Below are 9,562 nucleotides of genomic sequence, written 5' to 3'. Positions count from 1 at the left end.
CAAGAGAAGAGATTGGCTCTGAAATAGTTCAGTGAGTTAAAGGCTGGCAGACATGACAGCAGAAGGAACAGAAAGGGCATAACAAGAAGAGCAGCTCTCATGACACCTTAGTCCCTTCTCCAGAAACACAGAAGTTAGGACCTAGCCCTCATCCACAATCAGACTATGCTTAAACCAGAGCGAGCTCTCTGGTTTAAGAGCTCTCTGGTAGACAGAAGGCCTATTACCATCACACTGGTCAAATGGTGATAAAAGAGAAACAAAATCACATCCTGGAGCACAGCCAAAGGCAACTATCTAAGTTGCCCTCAGCAGGCTCAATTGGAGCAGTAAGAAATGCCAAGAGATACTTAGGCATGTGCATTGGCTAGTGAAACTTTCATTTACAAACAAAACTACTGTTATCCCCATGTAGCAGACACCCGTGATAAAACACCAAGTGAAATGTTTGTCGTTTAGGTATGGTGCCATCAGACTAAAACAGTACTCAAACATCAAGGCAAAGCCCCTGTCTATTGAATGTCATTTAAACCCATAAATGTTCAAGAGGTGTGCCAGAGAATGACACACAATCTAATCAAAGATTTGAGAAGTGACAACATCTTCATTTATATTATGTTGTTTGTGTCCTTAAAACACAGAGGGAACTTTTGGTAAGAGAGTAATGGACTCCAAATCACTTTAATGAGATAAAGTGTAAGTTTGCATGGACTAGACATCAAAAATACCCTCCTGGTCGGATGTTTAATCATCTGATTATTTCAGGAGACATGTTTTGGCACACTAAAGGGATGGAGCTGTTTGTAAGCTCAATAAATTGTACAGATTTGCTCAAAACTTCACAGAAGAGTCACAGAACTATTATGTCAGCTAATTAATAAAGACTTTTGACTGGAAAAAGGAATACTCAATACATTTGAGACAGTTAAAATTGCCTAAAACCAATCCCTTTTCAGTCACCTGAATTCAAAGGACTCCAAAACCAAGCTGATCTCAAATCACTAATCCATCCCATGTCCTTCAAAATACCTTCAAGATGCTGTTGATCTGCATTTAAACCAGTTGAGATGATTGATAAGCAGTGATTGGGTCACCTGAGGAATCTATAAAGGTTTTGAGAGCAAAATCAGTGTTCCACTAAACTGCAAGATGTTACCTGTGAAGCCCAGGAGTAAGCTTGGAGCTCCCTGGGATGTGCTATTCTCTCTACTCCCCCTGGTTTCTGCAGGGTGGATAACACACACAAACCAGCTGCATTGAGCCTCCCAAGCCTGACTCTCTTTTGTTAGGTCTGTTGATACACAAAATACAGTTCAGGCTCCCTGGCTCGTTATTGTGTAACACTGTCACAAGACCAGCTTGAATCTATTCTCACTGCTCCTTAGCCAGCTGAGGACATCTGCACTGAATGCTGCTTTCCAGGCACATGGCAAGGAATGTATACACACACAGTATATACAGACATGTATACCCATATACTTCCAAGGGTGCCCTGGACTGTACAGTGTAAGGAGTGCTCTGGTGGGGGTACGCTCTGGTTTCCATACCTAATAAATCTTACCCAGCAGTGAAGGAACCAAACAGCCTAATTTTTTTGCAAATGAAAAATGAAAGATTTTGGCCTGCTTAGTACATCCAGCCTGCCACACACGTTCATTGAAAGAAAGGCTGAGGGAACTCCGTAACCCTCCCAGACAGATGCAGAAAAGAATTTGGAAATACCCCAGTGTGTTCCAGCAGCCTATAATGGGAGACGGGTTGTGGAAGAAGAATTGCTGGTATGATCTCAGGACTCAACCCACTGTAGTCAGACAGTCTGCCCACAATGATGGGCCCAGCCAAGACAATACAAGCTCTATACTCACTGATAGTCTAGACCCAAATACAAACAACATCCCCATGCCTGACCATGCTACTCAAGTTGTCAGATGAACATGGAAAGGTAACATAGATAGCAGGCTACCTGGTCTCCTAGTTTCAACATCAGTGAAATTTCTTTGCTGATTTCAAAAACTCCTAATGGGACCAGTTGAAATGATGGATGTAAACAGCTCCTCCAGCCACAGGCAGTGCTGTATATTCCTATGAGAACTAAGGTTCTGTGTGTATTAACACGGCTGCCTCTATTCAGAAGACTAAAAAGACTAAAAAGAAGTTCAGTCCTGCTTGTATATGCTGGAATCATTACCTACAGTGTTCCCATAAATCGTATAAATAAGTATTACTATGTCACTAGTCAGGATGGTTGCTGTTACTGAAAAACCTTTGGCAATCTAATCCTAGTCCCATCCAAGCCAAGGTTGGCTTCAGTGCAATTTATACCGGTTTCAAGTCTGTGACCTGCAGCTTCCCAAAAAGACTCTGGCAGCTGGACAGTCAGTGTTGAGGCTGCTGTGCCCATTCTCCATCATATTCCCCAACCCAAGGGTGAGAGAGGTTGACACAGAGCCATGCTACACCACCAGCAGCTGCATCCTCCTCCAGGCTGCCAGTGCTCTGCATCCCTGGAATGGGGTCTGCTCCATGGCCACTACATATCTGAGTCAGGGACAGCCCATTTTCCACTTGGGATGAAACACCTCATGTGTCACAGGAGACTGGGGAGAACCAATTCCTGCTGGGGACATTATACAATACACGCAGATGAAGCTCAGCAGAGACTCTCAGGGCACCCAGCAAAGCTGCTGGTGAAAGAAGACACAAAAACATAGCCAGCATTTACCTCAGCCAATGTGCCATCAATTATCAGAATAAAAACTTCACTGAACATGGAGATTTGAAAAGGCAGAGGTTAGTCCCAGGAGGCAGCAAAAGACTATGAACACCCTGCCTGTGGTCTCATTCTGCACATTCCACCCTCCAGACAGCTCTGAACCACTTACCCAGAATCTAATTTATTCCTGTGGATTTTCAAGAAATATGAATCCTAAAACAAGATGTACTGAAAGTTCAGTACATGGCATTAAAGCTACTATCCGTAATGTCAATTCTGCCTCTCCAATTTATTCATTCTGCTTGTTATTATCATCTGCCTATAATCTACTCAAAAAACAATACCCTTATGATTTTTTCCATGCTTATTTATTTCCTCAGTCATTGAGTTGGTTTCCTGAGGCTATCAAAAAAATAAATATAAATATTTATATAAACACATCTCTATTTTGAAATTGTCCCTAACTACTTATAAATGCAATATGACCTCAACCAAAAATCAAAGTATATTTGGCACATGGGACCCACTCCTGCCTATGAAAATGGGTGTAGCTGAAATAGCCCCAGGAAAGAACTCACACAACATCATACACAGAATGCATTTAAATAAATATAGAGTCCAGTCTTAGCCCATAGAGAGGCAGAACTCCTAAGCAGGTAGTAGAAGAGCCATCTGAATGACATCACAGGGAGACATCTGTGCAGCAGCCAGATGTGCAGATTCAGTTGTGCAGTACAGCAGCACCAAGTTTGTTTATAGCTGGACAGGTGAAAGAATGGAAGAATTGGATTGCATTCATGGACACATTTCCAGAATAAAATCTGATTACACTAGGATAGAGAAGATGGCAAATATTATCTCTGAGGGTTTTTTCTCACAGAAAGCAGCATCCAGCAATTCTTCCATTCTGGGTTATAGATTTAAAGTAATTTAGAATAAGGAGAAAAAACTCTTCAGAAATAATCCCTTTGCAGACATGAAAAACTACCATGTACGGTCCCATGCTGATGAGCCCAGCTATAATCCAGTCTTTGCTTTCTGCTGACTAGCTGTGCTCTCGTGGTTTATTATGTCAGCGGAACCCCTCAAAAGAATTATAGCCTTTTATTCGGCTCCGAACCATGTATTATTATGAATACTAAACTGGTTCAAATAGCCTATTGGTCCTGCTGTAACAAAGTCTTAAGTAATAACCTATCTCTTCGAAGAATGTGTTTTCGTTGGCGTCAGATCCCACTGAAAGCAGGCGTGCATGCTTGTGGATACACTGTGCACAATGTCCCTGGAGCAAGCACATGGCAATGTATAAACAACAGGACAGCGCTCCCGTCACCACAGCATTGCAAAATCAAAGGCTTCCACAGCAAGCAAAAATCTATCGTAACAAAAACACGCTAAATGATGCTCGGAACAAATACAGATATGAGTGATGCAGCAACATGCCCATCATAGTGGCAAACTGCAAGCTATTTGTGATAAATAGTAATTAAAGGTATTAATAAAGTTGATTTGAAAATAGCTGCTAGGATCAGCCCTGCAAAAGGAGAGGCTGAGGCAGGTTCCTGCATGCAGGTGGTCCTACTGGAATCAATAGACCCTGTGAGAGCGGCAGGACTTTAATTTGTATTTTAAAAGTTGCATGTTCCAGTATTGGTAACTGCTCATCCAATGCCCACAAAGCAGCAGGACCAAGGCTCTGCTTGCTGCATTGAGCCTTGGCTTTTCTACGTGCTGGCTGCAAGTCCTGTTCATGACTCTTAAGATTTGAGGAATCTTTTTAGTCACAACTCTTTGGGCTTGACAATTAACTATTCACTGAAAAGGCAGGGGGTTTATGTGAACTTAAATTCACAGTACCTAGTATTCCACAGGAAGAATACAAACCCATAAACTCTGTCATGTATGTCACAAATGCAAGTATCTCGAAGCCAACATGATTTATGGGCTGTGCTGTGTCAGAGCATCTGCCTAGATCCCATGCAAATGAAATGAGAGATCCATGCCATGAGAACAGTTAGACCTATGGGTTAGCTCTTGTCATATCTGCACTGAGAAGTCCCAAAGCAGTGGTAAAACCACCTGTACGTACAAAGTGAAATGTGGTTATGAAAAGTCAATGAGAGACTCTGATGAGACCGTAGATGCGATTTCTGTCTCATTGCTCTGACACACTCTGCATTGAATTTGTTGGGTCCAACATGAAAACAAAACCAGACCCTTAATCTCAGCATCAGCTGTTGCCTGAAGTGAATCAGCAGAGAGAAAGCATAGGAGAGGCAGGCAAACCACCCCTTCGATTTGTGTTTGCTGGTGTCCACATGGCCATTCACAGGAGAGCCAGATTCATTTTCAGTCTGAGGTCAGTCGAAATGAGGGCCAGGACAGGCAATTTAAGAGCATTATATTATTTGGACTCTGATTCTGGAATCATTGTACTCTGCAGAGTCGTACTTTGTGGGTGGTGACTACGGTGCTATAATTACCACTATAATTACACTGGCATGTTTCCTTCTTGGCGAGCCCCATGGAATTACAATCCCGTTACCTGACCTGGGTTTCTGATAGTCCTAGCACGATGGGCTATAGCTTTTCAGTTTTTTGGCCTGGCCACAAGCTGGTAGGGTAAGTATGAATCGTAAGGCCAGGAATGTTGAGTCCACTTTGACTGCAAGTATCACCTGCGGCTTCTTCAGGAGGTGAGGTGGAGGAGGAGCCAGGGAACCAGAACATCGGAGGAATCTGGCACTGCAAAGGAGAAGGACACCATGGGAGTAGCAAATCTCACCCATCTTTAACTTCTGCCTCATGTAACTGCACCATAAACATATATAAGCTGTGTGTATCTGACAACTATGCAGCCGTGACACTTAATTATTCACATTGGGCTTTGGCATTAATATCGTAGTGGTCATTCTCATCACTCCTACAGCTGTTGCTTCAGGATTTGGTGGTTCAAAGGCACAAAAACATCTTGCATTGCAGGTGGAACCCAGCTCATCTCCAAGTTTGATCCTACCTGGAATGAAGCACATGTTAACCTTGAATCACGTAAATAGAGGAAGACACTTTATATATCAGGTGATCTTCAGATGAGGGACCCAGGTAACTCCTTATTGCTTTATAAAAAAACATGGTTTTCCCAAAATCAAACACAATTTCTGCAGAAGAGCTGTGATGAGTTTCCATACTCCTCCAAGCAGGCTCTGACACGACAGCCCTTGGATGGGAGACGGAAATGACTGTGTCCCAGCAGGCCATTGTCTGGATGAAACCAGAGACTCCACTGCAAATCTTTTGCAGATTCTTTGTAACACACAGGGGGATTTGGTTTTGGTGACTTTGCTCTAAAATTCTCTAAATCAAAGCTTCTTCTTGAAACTCTTTTCTCTGGTTTCTGCTGTATTTTTCTCCCTGCTGATTTGGAGTCCGACCTGCGAATATGGGGGTTACAGGATGTTCAGCACCTCTCTGCGTCAAGCCGCAGCTGACTGAGGTAGCCACTTCACTCAAGGCAATTATTTGAGTTCTTCTGAGAGCCTCTTGACAGTAGGTAAAGATTGTTTCAGCTTGTGGGAGTGCCAGCTAGAACCCTTTATAACCTGAGTGACATGTAATGTCATAAAAACTCCTGCTAAAACTCACTCTGTCCTTTCAAGATGGCAATTTTGATGTCAATGCCTGTCTTTTCAAACATCAGATAGCAGCTCATCTGAATAAGAACTGGCAAGTCAGAGATTGCCTACAAGTATCTCCTACCAAGAGTCCCTTCTGCACACTGTTTTAGCTAAGAATGTAACTCAGCATGTTTTGCAGATCTCTTTCCCATTCTCTCAGGGGTGGGGGGGAATGCACTGATGTGAGAAAAGGGGAGAAATAGATGTTTTAGCCAATGCTCTTATCTGATGACTAAGCAGATTGCAGCCTGATACGTCTCAATCTGAACAGTCACATTTTGACAACCCTTTTGCACATAATCGCCAGCAGAGCTTCCATTTTGCTTTAGCTAGTGCAGCAGTCACAGAAATCATGACTGTTTGGCATTATCTGCCTTATATTACTTGTAATCACATCACATTTTTGTTTATATCCACAAGTAATAAAAACCATGCATATCTTTAGTTTGACTTAAAGAATAAAGCAAATACATAATTCTGGCAAATTGCTTGGAATTATAGTTTAGAGGCATCTGGTTCAGATATTCCCTAGTAAATTGTTGGCACTGACATTGCCACTTTTTGTTTTTTTATTAGTATTTGAACCAAAATGTTCTCAGAAACATGTGTTTTTCATCCAACTTCCATGTAATCCATTTTATGAAGGCCGCAAAGCTTACAAAGTTTGAAACTTAAACTACCTGGGCAGAAGGGATTGTTTCTGGACACTCATTACACAGCTGATTAACTGAGGGATAAACAATCCTGGCATGCAAGCTAGCGTGTCTGTTGGTTTGGCTTTTTGTCTCAAGGAGTTGTCTTTCTCAAAATACTTCCCCAGGTACAATGTGTACATTCCAGCCTGTTTTGCTCACAAATTACATACCTGTCTTTTACGTCAAGTCCAATACAGTTGCACCAGATTTTCTTATTCCACATAAAAAGTAACCAATTACTTGACTAAATACCTGTTTTAAAAATATCACAGAGCGGTTTCCTGCTGCTCTAAATACGAAAATGTTTGGCAGGGTTTCTGACACTCATAAATCTTTCAAATAGTTCATATTTTATCAAAGAAGCCAGACCATCTTTAAACGTGGTGCATAAGTCATTGAAACCCATTTCTCAAATACTTGATTTTTACACAAACAATGAAGAAAAAAAATAAGCCTGTATAATTTTAAATATGATTAGCTCTGACTTTTCTCACATTTCATTCTCGGTGGCTTTATTGTCAACTTCTGCTCATTCATCATAAAAACTACATTTACCAGAGATTCAAAAATACTAAATCAACGATGATGGGGGAAAAGTGGCTTAAAATACAACCCTTTGAAGCTTCCCAGCAGACCTACATTTACTGAGCCTAACAGGTTCTCCAGTGTCAAATCCCATTTCAGTCACTGTCAGCAGCTTTCTTCGCACCATCCGAGAACCAACTTGTGGGAATTAAATCAACACGTTCCCAGAGCAAGTCCCACACCAGGAGGAACCAAGTCCAAGAGGCAGCTTCCTCTGCTCTCCCGACCACTTTCCCAGCAATGCTTTGCAGCTCTGGGCTGGCTTCGTAATGATGTGTCATTTGCAAGTCAGCACCTTGCACTAAGCCCTGAGGTGGGGAAATTACGCAGCAGAAGAGGCAACAGTAAATTCCCCTGCCTTGCTTATTTTCTCAAGGCTGATGAAATCCCATTGTGCTGTTGGGGCTGCACAGCACAGCTTACTCCAACTCTACTGTGAAATGTGTTTAGTCACAGATAAAAAAAAACAGAATCCAGACCTCAGCACACCTTCCCCACAGCATCCTCTTCCCTTTTGAAGTCATCAGCCTCTCCATCCTTCATAACTGGGAGTGCTCGTTCTCTCCCTGTGCGCTGGAGCCTCTTGCACAGCATTCCTCAGCCTTTACCTGCCTGCAACGGCCTTGCAAGGACACAGCCCTGTTAATAAACATGAGAGTAGCTCATCTCCCTAAAAACCCCAAACAATTAAATGCTTCCCCTTTAAAGGCAGTTGCAAAACGCTCATGTTACTGCTTCATCATGCTACTGCTTTGTCATACAAAGTTTTAATCAAATTATGAAATCCTCTTAAAAAGTAAAACCTATGTATGTTAGCTAAAGGGAACTCAAAAGTGTATTCCTAAAAGCCAACCAACAGTCATTCAAAACTGCTGGAAGTAGTTGTGGTCCTCTCCAAAGTGTTACTCCACAAACACGTCACCAAACGCCTCGCAACCGGACGCCATCCTGCAATCAGGCGCTGGTGTCCACGCAAGCTCCCTGCTGCTGGAGCAAAGCTGCAGGCACAGTGCCTAGGGATCCAGGCATCCCAAGTCTCCTGGAAACCAGCCTCTAAATCACTGGAATTGGTAACTATTCTATAAAATTACCCGGCACGCAGATTGGCCATCAATTGTGCTGCCAGGGAGCAAGTTATGCCACGCTCCAAAAGATGCCAAATTTGCTGGAGCATGACTTGTGTATCATGCGCATTTTCCCTGCCAGCACTCACCTTTAAAATGCAGGCACAGCTCATTGCCTTGCTAAGGAAGGGCTGAGTGGGATCAGATCCTCTAATCCCAGCAGCACCCTGATGAGTGACCTCGAGGGACAAAGGCAGGGAAAAATCCTACCGTGCAGAGTCCACCCACCACCCAGCAATGCCTGCTGAGCAGGAAAGGACGGGGAATGCCCAGCGTGCTGACAGCCGGCAGATTTCTTCACCAGTGACACGAGGGGGTGCTATTTTAGGCACGGTTTTGGTAAGGAAAAGATGTGAAAATAACCTTGGATGGAGCAATTAATACAATATTGGCTGAAGGAGAGGATGAGCTGCGCTAGGGCAGCCAGGGTTGTGTGGTTTGAAGGACATGCTCTGAGAAATGATGAGACCTGAAAAGCGAACCAGAGGGAGGAACCCGGGGTCTGGCACATGGAGGATGCACAGAATTCCTTTCAGTCAAGAGGGCAAAACCTATCCAAAAACTGTAACTTTAAAAGCAAGATTGATGAGAAATGGCTGCAGGAGGGCATCAGACCTAAAGCAGCAGGGAAAAGGCATTAAGAGGAAGCACAATTTGTGAGGCACAAGAAAAAAAAAATGAAATATATGTGTTTAATACAAACTTGCTCGTTAGGAACAGTATACTGGTTGTTACCTCCTCCTTCAGAGAAAAACTGCTGTCCCTTAAATC

This window comes from Pezoporus wallicus, unplaced genomic scaffold (genome assembly GCF_028554395.1).
Source record: "Pezoporus wallicus isolate ANWC-B61680 ecotype Strahan unplaced genomic scaffold, APGP_CSIRO_Pwel_v1 contig_6354, whole genome shotgun sequence".
Lineage (NCBI taxonomy): Eukaryota > Metazoa > Chordata > Aves > Psittaciformes > Psittacidae > Pezoporus > Pezoporus wallicus.
This window is presented reverse-complemented; position numbering follows the sequence as displayed.